The sequence below is a fragment of the Cryptomeria japonica genome, chromosome 10, assembly GCF_030272615.1.
Source record: "Cryptomeria japonica chromosome 10, Sugi_1.0, whole genome shotgun sequence".
In the NCBI taxonomy this organism is placed as follows: domain Eukaryota; kingdom Viridiplantae; phylum Streptophyta; class Pinopsida; order Cupressales; family Cupressaceae; genus Cryptomeria; species Cryptomeria japonica.
In genome coordinates, this window is record NC_081414.1 from 336,058,773 (window position 1) to 336,073,736 (window position 14,964).

Consider the following 14,964-nt stretch of genomic DNA (forward strand, 5'->3'; position numbering starts at 1 on the left):
CTTCTTCTCTCTCTCTCTCTCTATCTCTCTCCCTCCCTCTACCTCTCTCAAGAGCGCATACAAGGTACTGAAACTATTAGTTCCCTACCCTGCCATAACTTTTTAAGGCCTAGTAGAGCGTACGCAGTACTTATTACTCATAAGCGTGTACAGGGTACTATTCCCATTATTCGATACCTTGTGATAACATTTTTAGGCTTATTAGCACATACATGCTACTTATCAGCCCAGAATGGGAAAAAAGAATACCGTTGGGCTTGTCAACATTTTATGGTCTAACAGTGTGTACGTGGTTATCAATGTAGCACGTACGCGGTTTATAGACATAGTTTTAGTTTCCCAAGAGCCTCAACAGCCTCAAAAGAAGTTTTTGAGGTCGTTGAAGGCCCCACTGGAACTATGTCTACACTTCTATCACTGTTGTATACATAAAAGTAAGTGATTGTTTTGTTTTTGCATGATTTCAAATAAATGAATTGTTGTTTTTAGTAGTTTTTTGTTTTTGCATGGTTTCAAATGATTGAATTGTGATTTTTTAATAGTTTGATTCCAAAAAATAGTGAGAAGATGCATATTTATGGTTATTTGTTTATTTATGAACTTTTCTTTACATATATATGTAATATGATTCTATTTAGGTCAACCAATCTCAACCATGGAAAAGAACAAGTGAGGAACAATGGAACAACGAGAGGCTCAAAAGGAAAGACAAAGGCAGCGTATCAAGAAATTCCATGACATAAGAACAATGGGAGAAGAAGGTATGTCAACCTCAACATCTCAATTTGATTTACCAAATGAATATAATGCACTTAATGCAATTGAAGAAGAAACATTTGATAATTTACCATTTGAACCTAATGCAATTGAAGAAGATAACGCATTGAAAAATCAATTAAATGATGAACATATTACACCTTCTCTACTTGATGAATTCAATGTACATAATGCACCAATGTTAACACCTCCTAGAATCATTCATAGGAAACCAAAGTATCTAATTGACATTAATGAGAATATATTGAAGTCAATACCCAATAAAATGAATGAATGAACTTGTAGGAGAATGGTTAAAAGAATATGGCAAAACTATTTTAAAAACTTAAATCAAACCACAAGATGTCAATTAATTGTTCAAATGATTAAAAATTTGAATTTTAGAGAGACAATGAAAATTCTAGGCCTAAGATCATCTGAAAGTAATAGTGAAAGAACTATTGTCAAAAATCTATTTGATGCATATCAATCTATTGGTTCAAAATCATGTAGTAAAGTTTCTAATGCTACTCGACGTGTCATTACATCAACCATAATGAGCAAGAAAATAAAAAAAGATCATTTGATAAGCAAAACAAGTAAGTTATTAAACGTTAGTAGAACAACTTTAAGTAAAGCATTAAAGAGGTGAGAACAAATAGAGGAACCTAACAATAATTCTCTTTGGGCATTCTTGGGTAAACTACCATGCAAAGACAAGGTTGTTGTAGATGCACTAAAAACATTAATTGAAAATTTTTTGCATGACAACACAAGAGTATCGCCTAACCAAAGAGATGTTGTTAGAAGGCGAATTGGGTCTAAAAATCGTGAGCCGCATGCGAAACACTATTTGGAAAAGTTTCCTCAAAAAAAAAATTCTCAAAATTTTTTTTGAAATGGCAAAACCTTTTTATATTAAGATTAATCATGTACGCACCACTTGTTGTTGTAGGATGCATATTGAATTTTCCATGCATTATGATATTTTTCATCATATTTGTTCTACTTTGCACACTAATGATGTTTTGCAGGAATGTAATACACAAGCACCTCCTAAGTCGGCAAGAGAATTTATTTCAAGTGTGTTATGTAATAGACATGATGGTTGCATTTATTATAAGATGCCTTGTTTGGAAGGTTCTTGTGCTATATGTGGTGGTTTGCAATGTTTACCAAGATGCATACATTTGGAGAGCACATATGAAATTGGTACGAAACTAGTTTCTTTTGGAAAATACAAGACAGTCACATATGGAGTTAAAGATGGAAAAGATGTGAAGAGATGTGAGCTAGTGAAAAATGATATATGTGTAGCTCAATTTATGAAAATGTTTCAAGAGAAACTAGTTTATGAGCGCATAATGCATACACATAGAGCTCGATGGTTAGATGAGCAATTCAAGTTGTGTAAGGACATATTTCCTCTTGGCACCATTGTCTCTATCGTTGATTTCGCTGAAAATTATACACTACAACCTCAAAATGAAGTGCAATCCATGTATTATCACTCTACACAAGTTTCTATTTTTGTACACATAGCATTCATGCATGCAGATGATAGCACAGAGGATGATAGAAAGGTTGTAAGAGAGTATCACTTCTACATAAGTGATGATCGTACTCATTCATCAGAGTTTGTACAAGGATGCTTTAAATTTTTCTATGATAGTTTAAGGGAAAGGAACATACGATACAACTGACATTTAATATGGTCAGATAATTGCACTGCACAATTCAAGAATGCAAGGATGTTTTATTGGCTGAAAAGGATGCATGTGACAAGTGGTGTACAACATTTTTGGAATTTCACTAAGGCTGGACATGGTAAGGGAGAGCACGATGGTGCAGGAGCATGTGTGAAAAGAGCCCTAGCTAGGGAAGAATTAAAGTATGAAGGTGGTGCTAAGTTGGTAGATGCAAAAACAGTTGTGCAATGGCGTAAGTCTACGATGGGTCCAGGCAATCCAGGTACGTCATTGGTTCGTAGATATTTTTGGTTGATTACTAATCTAACATTGAAAACTATCTAGATTGTTGTACAGTTGCAGGATTGAGTGATATGCACTCATTTATGAGTTCAAATTCAAGTTCACTGGTAATTTATACGCGACAGATGGTATGTTTTTGCTCTTCATGCATGTATTGTTTGTGGGAAGAATGTGAATCAGAAGAGTGGGTTGACAAATGGTCTTGTAGACCGTTGGTTCCCATTGATTCATATCAAATTCCCAAAGCACTACAATTGAACCAGATGGAGACATCAGTGGATTTTGACCATGTATCCAACCTAGTGTATTCAGGTGATTTTTTGAGTTAATTTTTTTGCAAGTATTCTTTTTGGTTCATTTTGTTGTACATCATACTTTATTTTTGGTATTAATTAACACATTATAAAATGTAAGTCATGTGTATGCAGTTCTTACAAAAGAGAATAATGAAGAAGGAACATATTACTATTTGTGTCGCTGTGTTGAGCCTAAAAGAAAACTGACAACCACAATCATTGACAGAGAGGGTATTGAGTACCCAATAGGGTCTGTTGTCATGACAGGAACATGGCTTTGGAGATACCCTATCAAGAATTATGATGTTTGGTTGTTCGAGGACTTTGAAACACACAAACATATTCTTCATTTCTCTAACCTTGTTGTTGCAACAAATATTCATTTGATGAAGTATCGTGGTAGACCTCATAACAAGATTTTATGGAAAGTTCGTGAATCTAACCACAAGGCAATACTTGACACAATATGGGTTAGAGCCGATCCTGAAGGCTCACTTGATTGATTCTACGGTTCAAAGTAGAATGATTTTGAGAATTTTTCTATAAATCATCGATGAATTGTTCTATATTCATTTTTTGTATATATAAATGCCCATGAGCTGATTTTTATATGTTTAGGAGCATAATTTTGTATATTTAAGTGGCAATGAGTTGATTTGTACATATGTACATGCCAAATTTTGTATATTAAAATGGCAATGAGCTAAATCGCACATATTGTAATGCCAAATTTTGTATAAAAGCCCATGAGATTATTTGTATATTAAAATGGCGATGAGTTGAATCACATATATTGTAATGCCAAATTTTGTATAAAAGCCCATGAGATTATTTCTAAGACAATTTTTTGTATAATCAAATAGCCAAGAGCTTATTTGACCATATTTAGAGGCAATTTTTTGAATAATATGTGACAATGTTTTGTGACTATTTTGATTCTTGTATAATCATGGATAATTATTTGAGTCATTATCAGGTCATAGGGGTCATAGATTGAGACTAGATACAATTTGAGCAATAATTGTCATTGTTGTCAAAAAAATTGTCAAAAAAGTTGTCAAGCAACTTCTACATTGCGTCGGTAGGGTATGACTCTCGACTTTCTGGTGATTTGGGATGCATGACAGGACCATGCCTAGCATAAACTTGCCCACCTAGACACGCTCATGACGTCGGTTTGTGCACACGAGGAACAAAATCAATTCTAGCCAATCTTGCAACTTATCCTTGCAAGCAACTGCCATTTTTTTGAGTAGGCGAAAAAATGCTACTAATTGAAAATGGCTTCGAGTCATCGAAAACCAAGTTAGGCCATTGTAGAGGAGCCTCACATGACCCCATGGGATCAAACAGATCAATCGTATGTGTCATGGATTGGAAGAAACAGTCCATCAAATTTTGACAATTTTTTGGACTCAGGGCACTTGAGAGATCGCACCGGTAGGTATGACTCTCGATGTTCTGGTGCTTTGGAATGCATGATAGGGCCATGCCTAGCATAAAATTGCCCACCCAAACGCACTCGCAAATTCGGTTTGTGCACACGAGGAACATAATCAATTCTAGCCAATCTTGCAACTTATCCTTGCAAGCAACTAACGGTTTTTTGAGCAGGTGAAAAAATGCTAATAATTGAAAATGGCTTTGAGTCATCAAAAATCAAGATAGGACATTATAGAGGAGCCTAACGCAACCCCATAGGATTAAACAAATCGATCGTATGTGTCATGGATTGGAAGAAACAGTCCGTCAAATTTTGACAATTTTTTAGACTCAGGGCACTTGAGAGATCGCACCGGTAGGGTATGACTTTCGACGTTCTGGTGCTTTGGGATGCACAATAGGGCCATGCCTAGCATAAACCTACCCACTCGGATGTGCTCGCGATGTCGATTTGTGCACACGAGGAAAAGAATCAATTCTAGCAAATCTTGCAACTTTTCCTTGCAAGCAACTGACGGTTTTTTGAGCAGGCAAAAAAATGCTACTAATTGAAAATGGCTTCGAGTCATCAAAAACCAAGATAGGCCATTATAGAGGAGCCTCATGCAACCCCACAGGATCAAATAGATCAACCGTATGTTTCATGGATTGGAATAAATAGTCCATCAAATTTTGATAATTTTTTGGACTTAGGGCACTTGAGAGATCGCACCGGTAGGGTATGACTCTCGATGTTCTGGTGCTTTGGGATGCATGACAGGGCCATACCTAGTGTAAACCTGCCCACCCAGATGCACTTGTGATGTCAATTTGTGTACACAAGGAACATAATCAATTCTAGCCAATCTTGCAACTTTTCCTTGCAAGCAAATGACAGTTTTTTTAGCAGACAAAAAAATGCTACTAATTGAAAATGGCTCTGAGTCATTGAAAATTGAGATAGGCAATTGTAGAGGAGCCTCATGCGACCCCACGGGATCAAAAATATTGACCGTATGTGTTGTGAATTGGAAGAAACAGTCCATCAAATTTTGACAATTTTTTGGACTCAGGAAACTTGAGAATTCGCACCGGTAGGGTATGACTCTCGACATTCTAGTGCTTTGGGATGGATAAAAGGGCCATGCCTAGCATAAACTTGCCCACCCGAATGTTCTCACAATGTTGGTTTGTGCACATGAGGAACAAAATCAATTCTAGCCAATCTTGCAACTTTTCCTTGCAAGCAATTGATGGTTTTTTGAGCAAGCGAAAAATGCTACTAATTGAAAATGGCTTTGAGTCATCAAAAAATGAGATAGGCCATTGTAGAGGAGACTCATATGACCCCATGGGATCAAACAGATCGACTGTATGTGTCGTGGATTGGAAGAAACAGTTCGTCAAATTTTGATAATGTTTTGGACTCAGGGCACTTGAGAGATCGCACCAGTAGGGTATGACTCTCGACATTCTGGTGCTTTGGCATGCATGATAGGGCCATGCCTAGCGTAAACCTGCCCACTCGGACACACTTGTGACATCATTTTGTGCACATGAGGAACAAAATTTGACCATTGCAAGCGTGAGGGTGCTCTCGCACCAAACACATTGTTGTTTATATTCATATTGTCAATTTTTGTTATTTATATTCATATTGTTAATTATATATGAAAATATTCATTTAAATTTATAAAAGGGCAGCCAGCAAATATAGCGAATACACAATAATGAACTGAATACAAGGAGTTTTGTAGGGTTAATTCAACATTTTAGAAATTTTATCAAATCATATTCCACGATTGCAATGCTTTATATCATATATTTTTGTTGTTTATATTCATATTGTTGATTACATATCCAAATATTCATTTAAATTTATAAAAGGACAACCACAAAATACAACGAATACAAAATAATGAACTCATTACACATTTATTGGATCGAATATCGATATTTATATATATAAAAAAAAAAGGCATGTCTGCCAAGTCAATACAAGTATTACAAAAATGTGGCATATGCCATGTCCAAATCGATATACAATAAAAATGTAGAATATATCTACATGTATTGGTCATTCTATGACCAAAACTAACACTATATGATCCTAAACTTGTGGTGGATCATCAAAATGAAGCCTCTTTGGTGCAGTATGTGGCTCTGTAGATGGCTGCAAAACCACAATTCAAAAGCCAAGTTAGAATTTTTTGTAGAAAATAGTTCACAATTAACATCATAACTATGCATTTAACTTTAATTCCTTTGCAATTGAAATGTAGATTACCTCATCGACTGATCTAGGAGCTAATGTCTTCGCTCTCCTCTCCTTGTCACTCTTAGGAGTTTTTTCTTGAAGACATACTTAAATTGATCCACGTTATGGCCATACCGTGAAGGAGTCTATTGTAGATTAAATGTACAATTAATATAATGTACTAACATAAATATATCAAAAACACTTAAAAGCTATAATATAGAGAACAATGACGTACCTGTGCCTGAGATGCTTCTCCAATGGACTGAGGATGGCTCACCATCGATATAGAAACTGACACTATTACCTATACAAAAAATGTACAAAGATTAAATACAATTAATATAATGATAAGTATTGAAGGTTCAAAACAATTAATTTTACATATCAAACAAAAGTGTATCAGATCCTAAGATGCTTCTCTAGTGCAAGGAGGAGGATTCACCATTGACGAAATAGGTATGGATATTTCCTGTATGAAAAAATTATAAGATTCTAATATATCACAAGTTCACATGTACACATGCATATAATCATGAAATCAAGAAAATAAAGTATAGATAGATACCTCTGCCCTCTCTTGATCTGCGGGTGAATCAGGTGCATTCAACATATCCACAAAGCTCAATGGTCATTGTACATCTAAAATAGACAAAAAACACTAATCAATCTATAAACCCCAACTAATACTTGATTTCAACATTTTCAAATAATTGTACAACTAAAAATGTGTTCAATTACCTTCTTCACACATTTTGGTGTCTTCGAGGAATTCTTTTTCTTAGGACGAGCCCTAGACGCGGAGGGGGTACCCTAAAAACACAAAATTAACATAAGATATTAGTACAGATAATAAATTAAACATAATTTTAAAAATCTAAAATGAAATGACTTGCATATTCCATCAAAACAATACATAAAAAGAGTTGTACAAAATATGATACCGTATAGCCTTGTAGGCCAAAATCGATCGCAGAGAGCGTGATGTCATCAATCTAGGACATTTTGTCCCTTGTCAACACCTACAAACTAGAAATTGGACCAAGCATTAAAGATAGTTAGTATATCTTGTATTTTTTTGAATTCAAAGTGTACTCTTCTTTTTTAACATGTTACAAAATTTATACCTCAGCCATCGAAGTTGCAACTATGGTAACTAGGGGAGGTGTATGGGATACCGCTGCTGCATCCTGAAATGTATATTATTAGTCTCAATTTAAATTGATGTATAAATGAAAATTTATTTATGTAATTAAAAATTTAAAGTGACTGATAAATAAAATGTTATGAATTCGAATCAACACACTTGTGTCTGTGGCTCATAGGCAAACACCATGTCCATCAACTCATCTGTCAACGTGACATCCTCAATTGTGTGAGCCTGACATTTACAACCGCAAATTGTGCACAAATGATATGAGTATCCATCTGCACCGGCTGCATCATATATCCCCAAGCATATCCCCGAGAAACTGACACACATATGCTCGATGGGCTCTCTATCACCCTCTAACGGCTCATCATCCAATACAATAGGGTGTGCTAATGATGTCCCATGTTGGATGATGGCACCAGTCAATGTTGTGGCTGCTTGAAGAGTCTGTAGCTCCATCGACTCTTTCAGCTCTAATGGGATGGCCTAATGTACCTTGGGTTTGGGTGCTAGGGGGCGGCGACTCTCCGCGGCTAATCGCCTATGGGCTCCAGGTCTATCTTGGGCAAAGCCACCACCTCTACCATGAAACTCTCTCATGTCAAAATAGTTTGGCCGCACATTGAGCACAAACTCACAATATATTTTTCTCAAAAAATATAATGGCACCTCATAATTATTACAAGGTGGATCATCAAAGACCATCCACCACCTCTGCCAAAAAAGATTCTTCATCTGCATATTGGTACACCAATGTATGGGAAACATCTTTGCATTAAGAGGTAATGACTGACCAATTTTGGGATCAACAAAAAGGGCACATATTTGTTGTTTAGAAATATTTTTGTTTTTTACTCCATCGTATGATAGCCTATTGGCATAGAATTGACAACACCTATCCCTAAAGCTTCCCCATTTGGTATTTTTTGTGGAAACAACTATGGCACCACTAGCTAATGTTTCTAGGCTAGTGGCGAGGGATTGATGATGGTCAAGTTCAAAAGTTTTCAATTTTACAATCAGTCTATTGATTTTAGACGTATTTTGTCCTAACTGATTAATTAATTCTTCCTATGTTTCGGCTATGCGGTCAAAAGGAGGAATTGGGGGTTGTTCTTGTGTGTTTTCTGGAGGTGCATTTGGTTGTTCTTGTGGGTTTTTAGGAGGTGCATTTGGTTGTTCTTGTTCTCGATTAGAAGAATCTGGTTTTTGAAACAAAAAATGAAAAAACCTAATCAAAATTAATCAAATTAAATTCAAAATGTAAAACAAATTGCATAAACCGGAAAGAAAGACAAAAATAAACAAAAACTAACCTTGATCCATAGCCTAGAGGACAAATAGCAACCCATTCGCAGTTTAGGTTAGAAAATGAGAAAAAATGAAGAAAAAAATGCGCTTTACGGGTAATAGAGACCCAGTTTTTTTAAAAAAACTTCTTTTACCAGGCACCGCGTACGTAGTATTATTTGGATTATTAGCGCGTACGCACTCATTTTCCTATAAGAAGTGCATACACGCTAATTTTCCTAGGCGTAGCACTTACGCGCTCATTTTCCTAAAAGCAACGTGTACGTGCTACCTTTTCTAGGCTCAGGAAGAACAAACCTAAGCGCGTATGTGGGAATTTGAAATTTTAAAACCGCGTACGCGCTGCCTATTTTCCCAAGTTTTTTTTGGGTGGTGTCCACTTTTCTGACCACCATATTTATGCACACAACCTTATATACCATTTTTTATATATTTATCTCTTCCTCTTATATACATGTCTCTTCCTCTCTCCCTCTCTCCCTATCACAAACATAACATGTGTGTATTGGCAGTTGATCCATATTACTCTTTATCACTCTATATCACCATGTAGATCTATCTTTCCTTCTCCCTCTTCCTCCACATCTTGCTATCTCTTTTGTTTTATATCTCCATCTCTATCTGCCTACATCTCTATATATATGTGTCTCCCTCTTTGTCTTGCTCTATCTTCCTCCTACTCCCTCTCTTTGTAGACATGTGTCCCTCTATTAATTTATGCTTGTCCCTCTTTGTTCATCTATGTCCCTCTCAATATTCTTAGGCCTCTATATCTATATCTCCTTATCTCTTTATTGAGCTATCTCTCCAAACTTCTTGTACCAAATCTCCCTTTATCTCAATCTTGTTATCTTGTCCTCTCTCTCCACCCCTATCTTTCTCCCTCACTCTATTTCTATCTATATCACTTCTTATCTCTATATTTATCTTTTTATCTCTCTCTAGATCTCTACCTCTCTACCTCTACATATTTATCTTTTTTATCTCTCTCTAGATCTCTACCTCTCTACCTCTACATATTTATCTTCTCTCTCTCTCTCTCTCTCTCTCTCTCTCTCTCTCTCTCTCTCTCTCTCTCTCTCTCTCTCTCTCTCTCCATCTTTATCTATAGCTTTTTTATTTCTATCTCCTTACCCCCTCTCTCTCACTCTTCCCCACTCCATCTCTCCCTCTCTCCCTATTATGAACATAACATGAGATTAATTATCTTCTCAATTTATAGGTTTTATTTCACTCCTAATTGGATCTTTGTAAGTGAATGCATAGTTGATTTGAAGATATCATTTCTTCACTAAGACCTTTGTTGCACAAGCAACATTACTTGCTAAATGTCCTACCAATTGAGCTCATTTAATGCACAAGAGTATGCAACTAATAGACCAAAAAAATTCCCTAATTGACCTTCCACATCTCTTTGGCATACATATTGCACACCAAGGTGCAATTGCTAGTTTTAGGCTAATGTTAGATTACTCCATCAATTATATTTTTTCACTTTCAATATTGAAGTATCTATATGTTTGTTTCAACATCAAAACAAAAATGGTGGCAAACAAAATGACAGTTGGCTTGAGGTACTAGACAAGCCAAAAACCACATAACATTCATCGCTAAGCTGCTTATGAAATCTAAACAACAAGAAATACTTATTATTTTCATAAAAAAAAATAACTCATTATATTTTAGCAAATAGGCAGTGACCATCATAGCTCTTATTTCATTTTATTTATTATAATATTATATTATTTAAATATTTTTTATTTTTAATAATATATATAAAATTATAATAGATCAATTATAGATTTATATTAATTATTGTGCTTTATTTTTAATAGGAGTATTATGTTTCTAAATTATTATAAAATATTTTCTAAAAAATAATTAATACTTGACTTCAAAATAAAAAATTAATTTAAAAGTTTAATAGTAGTATTTCATTAAAATGTTTATATTTTGATTTAACATTATAGTTTTTTATTAAGATAAAAACAAGTTTTACAGGGAGCCAGAACCCAAATCCAAAATCAAAAAGCTAAATAGAAGCAAAATAGTCTAAAGTTAGTGGCTTAGCAAAGACAAAAATAGGGGAAACACCCCATAAAGTCCAACAAAGAAATAACAGTGAAACCAGGGCAATCCTACCAAAAAACTAACCAAGATCTTCCATAAGCTCATAATTTTTCTCAATGATGCTTTTGTTGATTCCTTCGAGCTCCTCCATGATGTTCCTTGTCTCACTTATCTCTTGGTTCCTGGTTTTGGTTCTAGAAGATGGTCCTATAGAAACCTGCATTTTCAATCCCTGTGAATTCTTTTCCAGATTCTTCTTTTTGGATTTGATAGTTGATGGTAGAATGCTACTGAGCGGTTGGGCGATTTTTTCATTTACATTTTTGAGACCATCGGCATTGTTTTTGAATATGGGAAAACAGGTTTTGATGGGCCCTTGAAACCCAATACAATCAGAAGATCAAAAGATAAACATTACAGTGCAGCTAAACAAAAAGAAAACAAACATAGGAAAGACAGTTGGTGAACAAAACACCAACAAACAAGAGAACACAGATTATAGACCAAAAAAGACCGACAAAATCCCAGGCTTAGGTTAATTTCTGAAGCATTTTTGCCACTTCCAACTCCATCTATTCCATATTGTCTGCTGCCAGCTTAATATCCTTGATTTCCTTACTATGGCTTTGCATCCTTTTAGTGCTTGCTCTCGTTCTTCTCCCAAGCCCTGTGTCCTTATCATCTGGGGTGTCATCCTTAACATCAATAATGTTCGCCATGACCTTATCCCCTTGGAAGTTCTCCAGCTTGCTGATAAGGGCTTTCATGCTCGCTGAGGCAGCCTTCAAAATCTTGTGGCTTTTCTCACCTATTTTTTTGAGTGTGTTCTCAACTTCCTCAAGTCTCTTTTTAGTGGAACCTGCTCTGTTTTCCAAGCTAAGAAAGCTATTGCGGTTAGCATTGATAATCTCCTTAGCATTACCAATCACTTTGGTGAGCTCACTGAGACAGTCAAGGAGGAAATTGAACTTTCCCGAGCCTAAATCTTGTAAAGTCTCAATTTTCCCTGCTTCCTAGGCTTGCTTGGTTTTAATGCCTTCAATTTCCTTATGCATCTAGCTGAGCACCTATTTGAAGATTTCCATATCATTATTGATGCATAGATTAATATCCAAGTGATGCTATTCCTAGTTCTTATCACTAGTAGTCTTAAGATTAACTTCTAGGCCAACCTCCCTATCCACAGAGCTCTGAGATTCTTTCATTGTCGTATCCTCCCCCATCAAGCCCTTCTCCTTTGAATCAGTCATGAGAGGCGACCGGTCCTTGGTGCCCACCTCCTTACTTTTAGAAGTCTTCTTTTTTTTCTTCAGGCTTACAAGGGTTTGGACCTCCTCACTTCCAATGTCTATGTCACTGTCAGTCCCATACTCCTCTTCATACTAGCTATCATCCCCCCTCTCTGTTTCTTTTTGGCAAACCCTTTGTTTTGTTTCCCCCACTCTTTTTTTTTATTTCTTCTGCTTGACCCAACAATTTGGGGATCGTCCTCTGTCTCCGCATCCATATTATAGCCTTCACCTTCCTCTTCATCAGAGTCATCAAAATCCTCCTTTGATTCAGAAATCTTAGCTATATTCAACTGGACAGTCATGTTCTTGATGTGATTATACAGAATCAACATCAAACCTTTGTGCATTGCAGGGCTGATACTGGGGTTGGAAATTGCATCCTTGATCCCTGCATTAAGGGCACAAAAAAGATAATAGGGAAAATAAATTTTATCTTTATACCTAAAATGATTAAGTAAAACAAAGTGGTAGCTGTAAACCCTAGTGTATCTACCATCGAGCGTGATAAAATCCATAATAGAAAGAAAACCCCTTCGCCAAATTAACTTAATTACCTTTGGCGAAAAGTAGGTATGGTTTCCCTTCATCAATCTAGCCCTTTCCTCCTCATTCTTTGAAAATTTCTTCGTGACATCGTCTAAAATCTTTATGTCCTTGTAAAACTTGATGCCCTCCATCGGAAGACCTGTTGCCTCTACAATCATAGTTTCGGTCACCTTGACCTTCCTGTTTTCAATGGTTAACATCCCCTTCATTCCAGCCCTTCTTAAAGATTCTTGTGATTTCAGGCCATGCATATTTTCCATGAAATCCATCATTTTGGTGGCTTGAAGGATTGCCCAGACCTACGGATGACTCTTCCATTTCTCAATGGTGGTAGCCTCTGTTCTCTTTGGTTTATGGCTTTTTTACTCATATCGACCAAAGCCCTGAGATCACCTTTTAACTCGTCCATATCCTTCTCCAACTTGACAATTATGGCTTCATGTTCAATTTTCACAACCTTCACATCTTATTTATTTATATCTATGAGCCACCCACACACACACATAATTTTGGAGAAGGACAATGGAAGCTAAAATGCAAAATGATGGAGTTTTAATTCTTTAAATCATTCTATTTTGCATTCATTCTATTGATTTATATTCAAAATTAGCTTGATTAGTTAAGAATTTCATGATTGTTCCTTTTAGTATAATTAGCTATGATTTATATAATGATTTTAGACATGAAACATTTTCTAATGTAAGCTAAGTTTTGATAAAAAAAATTCTAATGTTTTCCTAAAAAAAAATTGTTATTTAAGATTTCCTAAAAAAATTTAATGTTTTTTTAAGTGTTCAAAATAAATATCAAATATACAATTATTTATTTGAAAAAACAAAAAAACAAAAGAAAACTTTTTTATTTGCTATTTTTTTAAAATAAATTAAACAATAAATAAAAATATTCAAAAAAATAACATAAATAAACAAGAAACAGGGTAAATTTGTGCACCTGAAATATTTTTATGAATGGTGAATGACGTACTGGAGCGTTAACGAGTGTTGACGAGAATTACACAGGGGGTTCCCTCTAACTACCCTAGTGGATCCTAGGTCGACAATTGAGAATGACATCTCAACTGTCATTTTGGCCTTATATAGCACTCGTTGGGAGAAACGGTTCATTTAGGGTTCGCTCGAAGGGGGGGTTCAAGTGAAACCCTTAAAATATAATATTTTATTTGTTTCAATCCAACCTAATTTTAAAATTGGGTTCGAGTGAACCCCAACCCGTAGGTGGGTTCGAGCGAACTGCCCTAGGTAGTTCAATCAAACACCTCGAGTTCGTTCGAACCGCCCTAAAAGATATTTTTGCATCTTTGCAATTTTCCTTCAAAAGTAAAAGTGGGAACCACTATTGTGAAGCTAACCATGACCATTTTTAACTTTGTAATAAAAATAATGGTCAGATTTAGGTCTCAAAAATCCCAATCACAACTCATACGTGTCAAATTTCTGGTACCAGATTCTAGGAGATTGCTTAAAACCATAAAGAGATTTCTTTAGCTTGCATACTAGATTCTCTTTACCTTTCTCCACAAAGTTCTCTGGTTGTGACATGTAAATCTCCTCCTCCAAGCCACCATGAAGAAAAGTTGTCTTCACATCCATCTACTCAAATTCCAAATCATGAGCTGCTATGAGTGATAACAAAAGTCGAATGGATGTCATCTTAGCTACATGAGAAAATATCTCCCCATAATCAATTCCCTCCACTTGGGAATATCCCTGCACAACCAACTATGTCGTGTACTTCTCAACACTACCATCTTCTAACCAAGTTTCTTCTTGAACAACCAATGAGTTTTTGTCCTTCAAGCAAAGGTACCAGATCCCATGTAGCATTCTTCTTCCATGCAGCCATCGAACTT